Raw genomic sequence first — 12,175 nt, 5'->3', positions numbered from 1 at the left:
TAACTGGGTGTCATGGCACACGATTGTAGTCCTAGTTATTTGGGAAGCTGAGGTGATAGGATCACCAGAGCCTGGGAGGTCCAGGCTGCAGTGAGCCATGATTGCACCACTGCACTCCAGAAGCCTGGGCAACAGACCCTTTCTCAAAAAAGGGAGTGTTCCAGACCTGTAAGTGCAAATATCCACTAGGCCTTGGAGAGGGCTGGACTGGCAATATAGATTTGGGCATCATCAGCATGTGGACAGGCAATGAAAGCCAGGAAAAGGAATGAGTGCACCAGAGGAAAACCACAGTCAGGAGTAAAGAAGGCCAGGGATAGAAACACCAGCCCTTAATGCATGAGCAGAAAAGTGTTTGAAAGTGTTTCTCACTTTCAAAGAAGTGAGAAAAGGAGGGCAGAGAAGAAGGACAGAAGCCAGGAGAACTCAATGTCAAAGAAGCAAATGGAAAAAGTGTGTCAGGAAGAAGGAAATGGTCAAAGGAGTCTTGTGCCACAAAGAGATCTAGAAAGAGAAGGAAGGAAAGATTCTTTGGGTGGAGCAGCAACAACATCATTGATGAGTTTGGCAAGAGCAGTTTCAGTGTGATGGTGGAGGTAGAGGACAGACAGCAAGGAGGTGACAGGAAGAGGTAAGAATATAGAAACAGTGAAGTTGGAAGCTCTTTCAAGGTAAGAAGGGGATGGGAAATAAAGTATTAGCTGGAAGGGAACATGGAGCTGGGGAAGACCTGAGCATGTTGAAATGCTTCCTGTGCTCGTGGATTCCACATCTTTGGTTCATAAATTGGGAAGGCAGTCTGTGTCAGGCTTTCTGGTGGCTTCGAGATGGGAAAATCTCGACAGAGAAGGACATATTGAATACCTAGGTGGAAAAGTGAATACTGAAGAGGCTGAAGAGGCTGAAGATTCTGAGAAGCTGGGAGAGGGCAGGATAGCCCTTAGATCCGTATGAAGGAAACTGCCACCTCCCTTGAAACTAAAGGGAAAAACAAAGGATGATTGCCAAGATAGATTTGAAGGTTATGTGGCAGAAGTTGATGGGGTTTCTATCTGTGTTTTATATTTTCATAGCCATTTGGAGGAGGAGTGAGACTAGGTGGATCAATCAGCCTTCGGCTTCCATCACTACAGAACTATTCTTGTCTGGGTCACCATGACCTCCAATGTTGCTGATGGTCCTCGTCTTATTAGCAGCATTAGATGCAATTGATTGTTCCTGTTCCTTAAAACACTGTCTTCTGTAGCTTTATCAGATATATTTCGTACATTACTTCAAATAATCTGGGCCCGACTTCTTACTCCAGCCACTGCTCTGGGGAAACTGTTACATGTAGGGTTCAGCTAGCTTTGTCCATGCACAAGCTAACCATGTCTTCCTTCTCTTGCTTCCTGTCCTGGGGTTTCCAGGCCACCCCCTTCCTTAGCTACCTAGTGCTGGTGCAATGGGTCAATGAAAATGGGAGGTCAGGAGAGGAAGGGGAGAAGACGTGATGGCAGAGATGGATCTTCAACAAGGGAAGAATAACACATACTTCCTGTCACCTAGGCTTATCTAGCTACTGCCATTTGAAATTGATATTATTCATCTGTTTCCAATAGAATAGAAGCTCCATGAGGGTAGGGATTTTTATGTCTTGTTCATTGCCCACCATCTAGAACTGTGCCTTGCACATAGTATACTTTCAGCTCAATAAATATTTGTTGAATGAATAAATGATAGAATTAATAATATGATTTGTTTATGCAGCCATGAATATCATCAAAAGGGCAGTCTGAGTGGAAGAAACAGCTTAAGCAAAGGGTGGAATACAGGCATTTTCAGGTTATATGTCAAGGGCAAGGATTAGTTGTCCCATGTTGAATAATTTGCTTACAAAACTACTTTTTATACAGAACTTTTGATACACTTCATTGTATAACAGTTCACTGTCTGAATGTTTTCAAACAAAAGCGAGTAGAATAAAACCTGGAGAAATTATATCTGGCAAGTACCAAAACTGTTGTCCAACTACCAATAACAAAGATGACAAGGCTTCTAAAACAACTCTTTCCACTTTCTGACTGAAAAGATAATGTAGGATGAATAAATTGGACAAAGTAGCCTACTACTTAGAGAAGTGTATCTTTTACCTATAGCACCCAAATTAACTAATATTTCCCTAAACAACCAAACTTTTCCTCTCTTCATATTGCCTGTGCTAACAATTTCTTAGGATACTAATTATTGGACTTTAATAAGGATAATATACATTGTTTAAGGCGGTTGTTTTTAAAATAAAAGAGAAAATCCAAGCTTCTCTAACTTCTAAGCTATTTTCCAGAAGCCCCTAGTTGTATTTATTTTTGCTCAGGGACTATCTCAGCTTCGGTGTGGTTCAGAAGTACAAAGTCAGCTTACATGCCCTGCAGAGTTACATTTATGTAAAAAATGGAACACATTGCCTCCAGCTCCCTCATTGGATACGAGGAAGACTCTATGCACTGCTAGGCTGGGTGGCGCTCCTTGAGTTTGAGAACTTATTGGTCATCTTGGAGGAGGATGTGACTGCCTACTTGCATGGCAATGCCTCTGACGAAGGCAGTGCTTCCAAACTGCCCTCCCTCTTCCCCCATCCCTCCCCCTACGTGATGCTTCTCTGTCTAACTCTGTAGTAGATCAATTAATTCTTGAAGGTGCCTGGGGATATTGACCATGCCTCTCAAGGAGGGAAGTACATATGGGTGTTGACTAGAGTTCATTAATCCTAGGGCTAATCTGGTACATTCCAGTGGACACATTGGAGTGGAAGCTCCTGAGGCCTTCAGCAGCCTAGTTGAGTTAGAGGCTATAGAAAAAAGAAAAGAATAAGTATGATGGATAAACTTTTAGCATTTCTGCAATAGTAAGAAGCACATTGCATCATTTTTAGGGCATTTAGCAGAAATTATTACAGCAGTAGCATATCTGTGTCCACCACACAAGTTCTTATGTACATCTAGTTCAAAAGGAATATTTATTGCACTTCAAAGTGCTTCTTGGCTGGCGTGGTTCTCTTTACTTTCTCTAAGGCCCTAAAGGATACAAGGATCTTCTTTTTGCAATAAGGAATTGAGTGTATGGATCACTCAGTTTGAATGCCAATCTGAGTGAGTCAAACATCCAGCATTTCTGTTCCCCTGGCCCCATATCTGGAAAATTGCCTCCATTATTCATTTAGTTTCTTTCTGTAGCTAGAGCATTTCTGTATATTTTCACTTGGTTATATAAATGACTTTGGAAGTATACAAGTAATTTTTCAAGGCAAACTGTCCATTTTTGTTGCAAAGGACCTTCCGGGGAAAGCACACAGCTCCCACTTCTTCCTGCCAGAACTTTTTTTAACAGGTAGCTCCAAGATCTTTATTATTTATGTCAACCTAATTTTGTTGATAGCTTTGGTTTGACTGAGAGATGGATACCTCACTTTTTCTGCTGTTCCATTCCTATACCCTACAAACTGAAGGCTTCTCTGAAACAGTAAGATCCGCATAGTGTTTTGTTTATAATTCAAATGGACAAGTTGAAAATGTCATTGGTTACTCAGCTACTTATTGTTAGTTTTATTGTTAGGCATGGAGAAAAGGCTTTTATATGGAATTTTTGTATAGAAAGAAATGAGGATGTCTTAGTTTTATGCACACACACACACAGTAACACTCATGCTCATTTTAAAGTACTAATGCCAAAGGTGATTTTAGGGGTTCTTTAGTACAATCCATTTATTTTGCAAAGAGGAAAACTGAATCCAACAGAACTTAATTAGTTGCCCAATACTATAGAACTAATTGGTCATAAAGTCAGAATTAGGACCTAGACCTCCTGAAAGTTTTTTTCCTTGCTGTATAGTCTGAAATCTATGAACAGTGGAAATAGAAATCATGACCTCAGATGACATGAGGTTTACTAATTCATTGATTAGCCTTCTTATGAATGTATTGGATCAATAAAGACACAGATATTCATTCCAATAATTGCTCCTCTCTGTCCATCTCTGGTTTTGGATGTATCTAAGTAAATGTCCTCTGCATCAATCAGATTGTGGCTTTCATTGTTTCTTGGGTAATAGCGTTATTAATATGCCTTGTTTAGAGTGTAATATATATGATATCTGGAAAGACTTCTCTTATGGATTTTTTTGTAAGAAAAGAATAATGACTTTTTTATACAATAACAGTTAACCTGGCTCTGTTTTCAAACAAAATGACATACTAGTTCATTTCTACTTAACCATATCATCCAAGTATTCAATTTTCTTTGCAGAATAGAGCACATTTACATCCATTTTAATCATATAAACAAACACATCAGTAATTCTGAATGTAACCATGCTCAGATTTCCTCAGTCAGACAGAGAGCTGATAAGTGTTTAATGGCTGGGGAATAATAGGGAAGGAAAGGGAGGGAGACCGTCCTTAAAACTCGGATATAAACTAGAGGGAGAGAGAACAGGTGCCAAAAATATAAAGAAGAGTGTCTGGGTGCACAGAAACTATCATTCTTGTGCAAACATCAGTTTGGATTCATTTATCAAAAGTAGACGAGAAGGGCCATTCTAATTCATGGAATATCCTACTCTTCAGAAGCTTCACCTCATGTCATAGAATACATGGGGATTATGAATTTAAGATCATGGTAGCTCTTCTCTGATGATGTTAGTTTTGTTCATACTAGGCCATCTTTGTGATTGCTGGAAACTTTCCAGAAAATGTAGTATTTAGGAATTTCGGTACGTCTTATCTGTATTCTCATGAAAGAGCAGATTATGGTTATTTCTTTAAGCATGTATGTTACATACTTTTAAAAATAAACCAGGGGATTTCCTGTTATGTAAAACATAAATACTGAAAAAGGAGGGAACGTCGTGTCTCCAGTTAATGTTTTTCCACTCATACTTCTTTTAATTTTTTCCTAGTCATTTATTCCTTTATTTATACGTGGATTAATTCCAAACAAACTACCTACCATAAAACTATGCTCTTAGGCCGGGCGCGGTGGCTCACGCCTGTAATCCCAGCACTTTGGGAGGCCAAGGCGGGCGGATCACGAGGTCAGGAGATCGAGACCACGGTGAAACCCCGTCTCCACTAAAAATACAAAAAATTAGCCGGGCGCGGTGGCAGGCGCCTGTAGACCCAGCTACTTGGGAGGCTGAGGCAGGAGAATGGCGTGAACCCGGGAGGCGGAACTTGCAGTGAGCTGAGATCACACCACTGCACTCCAGCCTGGGTGACAGAGCAAGACTCCGTCTCAAAAAAACAAAACAAACAAACAAACAAAAAACTATGCCCTTCTTTAGAAACAAATTAAGTCTATATTATAAGAAAAACAAAATATATAATCAAAAACATAATAAAATATAATAAACAAAAAAGACTGATATGGAGTGAAATTTTGGAACTAGATTTGGAGATAGTTGTATCAAAAAATCTGACACATATTTCACAACTCCTTTTCTAACTTTGTAAATGAAGAGGCATAGTCCACATATCATTAATTTTTCTGAAAGACATTTGTTATCTTAATGTTTTTATGTACCTTTTTGCTTTTCCCCCACAGGTCAAAGATGTTAATTTATTCATAGTGTGAGGCCCAGAAATCTGCATTTTTAAACAAGTACCCTGGACATTTCTAAAGCTGGCTAAAGTTTGAGAGACACTATCCAAGGGAAATTTCTCCCTAACTCTTTTTCTCAGAAGAAAAGTAAAATAAAAGTAAAAATAAGCAGTACCACTAACTTTCAAGTGATCTTCTCCTAAAAGAAGAAAGGCCTATATTCAGGCACAAGAAAAGTATATTCTCTTTTATCCATGCAGAAAACAGCTAGTGGTTGAAAATCAACACTTCAGACCTCTTGTCTACATAAAGCCAACTGCCCCTTTGTTTTACTGATGTCTTCAATGATTTTACTTAGGTTTTTCTACGACATTTACTGAATTAGCTAAGCAGACACAGATCCAGTCCTTTATGAATATGGTTTGGAGACTCTCTACTGAATCAGCACTCTTAGCTTCACTGACATAGTCTCTTGGTAGACCAGAAGGTGTATCTTATCTGGAAAGACTGCTGTATCTACACCCACAAAAAGCATTATTTATCTGAATACCAAATTCTAACTTCCTTGCCATTTTAGGGAGTCACTTTAAAACATTTTCAATATTTGCTATTTTGTAGCAACAAATCCTTCAGAAGGAGGTCAGGTGATGGCCTTTATTTGTTCCCAGCGTCTTGCCCTTAGGTCCTCAGGGCACCCCCTGGACAGCAGCCTTAGGAACCAGGTACAAAGCACAAGCACTGCTGGTCCACATTGGTACAGGAATCACTTCCAGACTGGGTCTTCCCATGGGCTTCCCTGAGCTTCCTGGACTCAAATCATAGTCCTTCTTTTCCTCTCCCCTTTGGACTTGATAACCGCAGTCCCATTCATTTAATCTCCAACTTAGAAATCCAGAGAATGTGAGGCCTGAGATTTACTTTCAGACACCCTCATCTATAACCTTGGCCACTTAGGTTGCTGCAGCCTGTCCCCAGAGAGGCAGTTAGAATGGAACAATGACACAAACAACACCAACAATAACAACAGCAGCAGAAGCAGAAGCAACAATAGTAGAACTAGAAATAATTTATAGCATGCTTACTACATGCCAGGCACTAAGTGCTTACCCATATTAACTCACTTAATTCTTATAACAACCAGATGAGGTAGATTTTCTTATTATCCCCATTTTACAAATGAGCAAACAGAGGCACAAGCAGGTTAAGAAACCTGCCCAAGGTTAAACAGCGAGAAACAGAGCAAAGATTTGAACCCTAGGAGTATTGCTCAGGAGTCCTTGCTGTTACTCATTTCTTTATGCTGCCATAATCTAATATAAAATTGAATAACAATAAATGCACCTTGTATTTGTATAGCTATACACATTAATTTACATGATCTTCATAAGAACTATGAAATAGCTATGATTATCTCCATTTTTAAAATGATACTATAAAGGCATAAAATGCTGTATTTATTGTATGCAACCCTTTGGTGAACAACCCTATAAATATTTAATTACTTATATTGATGTTCTTCCTACATCTGAGAAAAATGTTATTTCCATTCCTGAGATGTTAGTAGAGGTGAAGATTTTTCAATTTGTCTCCTCGATTTTGTTGGATTATAGCATTAAAGTTATTTTTACAAAGCCATCTATGGTAACCCAGTAGAAAGGGTAAGCCTATTGGCTTAGGAAAACTGCATGGCATTCAGTTTCTTCAAAGAAATTCGGGACAGATGTGGGTCTTTTTTTTCTTCTTCTTCAACAAATCCAGAAGACGAAAAATGTATTTTATTTCTTGTGAAATGCATTCTTCTGTTCATCTCAGTATGTGGGACTGTTGAAGTTTATAAGTTTGGCAGTGTTCTAACGTGGCCATCCTGTTCTCCTTTAGAAACTTATTAAACTTTTTTTTTTTTTTATGAAAACAGAACATAGTGGAAAACTCTTTTCATCTTTGGATACTTACTTGTTGGTTAGTGTTTTCTACCAACAAGATCTCAAACCAGTATGACAAAACATCCACAACTCATTTCCAAAGGCATTGCGAATGATGGTGGCTGGCCCTTCTGTACAATGTTTTATTATTTATGTATTTATTTATTTTATTATACTTTAAGTTCTGGGATACATGTGCAGAACATGCAGATTTGTTACATAGGTATACATGTGCCATGGTGGTTTGCTGCACCCATCAACCCATCATCTACGTTAGGTTTTTCTCCTAATGCTATCCCTCCCCTACTCCCTACCTCCCGACAAACCCCAGTGTGTGTGATGTTCCCCTTCCTGTGTCCGTGTGTTCTCATTGTCCAACTCCCATCTGAGAAACAGTGATGATTTTAGAGCTGTTAACTAATTCTTTTTAGGTCAATGTTGGTTTATCGGAAGGGAAAATTTTTCTTAAGGTTTCTTATACAACAATGCTACTAAATTGCAATGTGGATACTCCACGGGATTTTTAAAAAGTTTTAGTGTGGTCTTGCTTGGAGGCAGGTGGGCAGACAGAATGGCATTTTCCATTTCTTCCTGGATTTAGGATCCTAAGAGATTTTCCCAAGTCATTTTGTGGAACTCACGAAGCTCCCTTGGCCTGCTGACTCCACCATCAATTAAACCATGAGATTCTTCCCTGGTGTTCCAATCTCCTTTGATTTTTCAGGCCTATTTAAGCTCTCATTTTCATATCCCAGCTTTGCCTGCTACACTCAATATTTTAAAGAGCTTCAGAGTTGACCGTAATTGTGTCCTAGTGCATGGAGAAGTTATTCCATTCTCTCCAAATTGTTATCCTGGATGATTGGATTTAACAACCTCTATGAGGATTTGTGGAGGTTTTAGTTTGATTTCCCTGTGATCATTGATGGTATTTTTATTTTCGTTTGCTAAGAAGCTATCTGCAGTAGAGGGAATAGCTAATCATGCCATTCCTATCTTTGTCTCATCTTAACTTCCTTCTTATTAAACATCCACCTTTAAATACTATGATCTAAGAATCATAATTATTCCTATAGAATATGTTAATCAAATCACAGCACAAGTGATAGATGTGATTTAATAGGTAGTGCATGCCATCACATGAAATTCAGTGTTAGATATAACCATATCTAACGCTGTCTTGTTCCTGTCTTGTAGTTCACCTATTAAACCTGCTAGGCTGATGGGGCACAATCTTGGGGGAAGCATGGAAGGAGAAGAGAAAGAATTCTCCATAGACATGCATGAACATTCATAGGATAGGGGAAAAAAAGGAGTTCTATAAACACTTTTCTATATTCCCTAAATTGTAATAGGCTGAATTTTTTGTGCCCCTTTATTTTCTGTTGGGTGCAGGAAAAAATAACTATTCTACAGATAGCTCATAGAAGAGTGGCCAACAACTACGGTTACATAGCCTGCTTTTACACAATTTTTTCCAGAACCCATAACTTGAATGAAAAGCTCTTTTTTTTCTTTGCTCCGCTTGTGATGAGAATAGTTTGTTTGACTCATACCAAACCAAATCAAGCATTTCTGTGGGCACAAAGAGGAATGTGGAGCAAAGAAAGATTTTCTTCCTAAAAAAGAATGTGTGCATGGAAAACAAAATTGCTTCAGATTTCACAACATCCTTTACCATTAAACACTGAAGGCGGTTTCGGGTCAGTCCAATTTCCTTTGCAGATATTTGACTTTAAAAATCACATATTCAACTTTTAAAACTGGATTTGGGTGAAATGATATATAAAAAAAATCTCATGGTATATAAGTCATGATGAGTTTCAGCTTATGTTTAACCTCTGCCTCTTCATCTTTAAGAGATGCAAATTGCCTCCAGGCAATAATGGAAATGTCTTGTATATCTTGTCCTACTTCCTCCAAATCAGCCCCTAAAGATGTTTACATTAGCAACACAGAGTGATGCTGAAATAAATGAGTTTCTTCAAAAGGCTGACTGCCCCCTATCTAGGAAATTAAAAATCATTGGAGAGATTTTTTTAAAAAAGAGCAATAACAGATAAGTACATAGTTCTTGCTTTCTCAGCCAGCCCTATTAATCCTTTTTAGAATCTCAAATGACTGATCCTGTTAACTATGTGGCTAATTTTAAGGCGGAGAGTAAAACTTTTTCTAAACGACTCAAGTATCATACTCTCTCAGTTGTTCCAAGATCTCAGATTTGTGACTGTACTTATTCAAAGAATGTCATGCATTTGCTTTTCTCTTCAAGAATGTAACATTACAAATGTCTTCTAAATATGATTTGATGTGAAGCTACAATAATTCTTTGCATGCATTTGAGAACTACAGATTCTGGCAGTTGACTCAGAAGAGCTTCTCTGTTTCCTTAAAACAATGAAAACAATCTCACTTACCTTCTCCCAAGGCTGCTGTGAACACTAAAGTTGCGAAAAATCAGATAACTGAGGTATAGAGTGAATTCTGGATGGTTCTCCGGGGCCCATGGCCATGCTGAAGCTGGCAACAACCTCTGGGAAGTGAGAACAACAGGTATCACCATGATTATTACAATTTTGTAGACAAGGAAAGCAACACATCATGGAGAAATGACTTGTCTAACATCACGGGGCAGAGTTAGTACCTGAAAGAACCAAGATGCAAGTGCAATGCTTTTGATTCTAACCTCCATGCCATTTTAATAAGGTTCCATGAGATTCCTTTATAAACTGTAAAGTGCCCTATAAATAAGAGGTATTACATGATCAGACCCCTTTGACCTTACTCCTATCTGAGGCCAAACTAGGAAAAGTCAGAGAAATAATGGAATGTTCCCATTCCTGACTCATCACTGGACAGTTCAGAGAGAACCAAAGCAGAAATGGCAGTGAAATGCCAGATATTTGGAGCAGAAAACTCAGCCCTGGGACAAAGGCTGGTCATCCGCTGAGAAAAGAGGCGATAATTTGGGAGCTGGAAGAGCAAGGTCACAAGAAGGAAAGATAGCTAAAGGAATGAGAGACGCTGGGAGGAAAGGAAGGGTGGCCAAGCTGGGACATGGGCTGGTGCAGAAGAGTCTGACAGATGGCTTTCATCACTGAGTTCTTTTACATGATGGTTAGAATCCTTAAAGCGATGACCTCCCACGTGCTCTATCTGACCCCGGGTGTGCTGGGGGAGCCTGCACAGATCCCTTCTATCTCACCACTGGCCTTCATGCTCTTTGTCACCAACCCTGGCACCTCTCTACCTGAGGGTCTTCTCTGGTGGGCAGAATCCACTCTGTCTAAGCATGTGTGGATAGAAAGTGCCTGAGAATTAAAAACCCTCTCTTTCACTGGATGATGATGTGAGTTGGTGCATAAATACCCCAGCTGCCTCACCCAGCAGGGCCGTAATGCTGAGCACATGCTCTCCATTGGCTTCCAGAGTTCCCTTTGGCATTAAAGTCCAGGTATTCACCATGGTCATGATAGCCTGCTTGATAATGCTCCATGTTTTGGTTAAATTACCTCCCTGTCTGTTTTTTCTACTTCACTTTTCCTGTTTCCTTCACCTCCCAAATAAACTACTTGCATTAGAGTCCTTGTATCAAAGTCAGTGTCTGGAGGAAGCTGAACAAGATGCACCTTGCAGAGAGAATCATGGTTATCTTGGGGAACAGCAACATCCTGCAGGGGCAGGACCAGGGACCAAGGGAACTAAAGAAAGGACCGGGAAGATAAAAAGTGTTCAGACCCATGAAGTCTCACCATAGCCAAGAAATTCATTGCAAGTTGTAGGTCAGAGCTGCTGATTGACAGCAGATTGGGCCCAGAAGACATTGATGACAGAGGCAGTTGAAGATCCATTGCCCGGTGAAGAGTCAGGAGCCACAGGCCAGGCAAGATACGCGAGGATGAGAGGCTCAGAACCTACAAGCAAATGCCACTGGCCCCTGGGGCTGAGGCCAGGAGTATTGAGGTGGGAGAAATTCACTGCTTATTAGAGCCAAACATGATCTTCGTCAGGATTTAATCCATCCTGTCCTGCAGATGAAGAACCAAGGTTAAGAAGGCAGATGTCCTACCAGAGGCCAATCGTACAACCATTTAAAGAAGCAGGACTAGAATCTACCACTGGTACTTATCCACCACTCCATGCTATACTGAAAATGATCAAATCAGAATTTTGATCCTGACTTAACACTTACTTGGAAAAAAGTACCTAGTCCTCTAAAAATGGAAAAATTCAAATTAAGTCTTCATTTCCTCCTGCGTTTGACATCCACATACAAGGGCAGACTACATGGTCTAAAGCCTACCTGTGTTAGAGAGTCTGTATAATAACTTTATCACCTAATGGGGAATGCTGCTGTGAGTTTTAATTACTATTCATTAAGGGCACAGATGTGGTCTGTTAAATAAAATACTCTAAGTGAATTTCATGGTAGTTTTACCAGATTATAAAGAACTTTCAAACACTCAAGAGCCCAACTATTTTGGTCAATACTAATGCTGTATTATTATTTGTATTAAATATAACAGGTGATATTATAATAATAATGAATGCTATATTATACATCTGGTTTATCTTTAAATTCAAGTCAAAAAAATTACTGTTGAAGAAAAAAAGTATCTTCCTGATAAGATCTAAAGCTTATTTCAAAGATGAAGGCTACAAAGAATTGTCTCCTTGGA

General features: G+C 39.3%; 1 protein-coding gene across 4 annotated transcripts in view; it reads left to right on the top strand.

Annotated features, from left to right (window-relative positions):
* Positions 1-12,175, top strand: part of LOC129465521 (uncharacterized) — a 198,263-nt gene that overhangs the window by 34,298 nt on the left and 151,790 nt on the right. For 3 of the 4 annotated variants that reach the window (XR_008651977.2, XR_010117517.1, XR_010117515.1), the window contains one exon: positions 5,578-6,090. The exons of the other annotated variant lie outside the window; for it this stretch is intronic. The gene's annotated coding sequence lies outside the window, so the exon portion shown is untranslated. Of the gene's footprint in view, positions 1-5,577; positions 6,091-12,175 lie in introns of those variants that run through there. 4 annotated transcript variants of the gene reach the window in all.

The sequence above is a fragment of the Symphalangus syndactylus genome, chromosome 2 (genome assembly GCF_028878055.3).
Source record: "Symphalangus syndactylus isolate Jambi chromosome 2, NHGRI_mSymSyn1-v2.1_pri, whole genome shotgun sequence".
Classification (NCBI taxonomy): Eukaryota; Metazoa; Chordata; class Mammalia; order Primates; family Hylobatidae; genus Symphalangus; species Symphalangus syndactylus.
The sequence above is the reverse complement of the archived record's forward strand: the minus strand, read 5'-3'. Positions and strand labels throughout refer to the sequence as shown.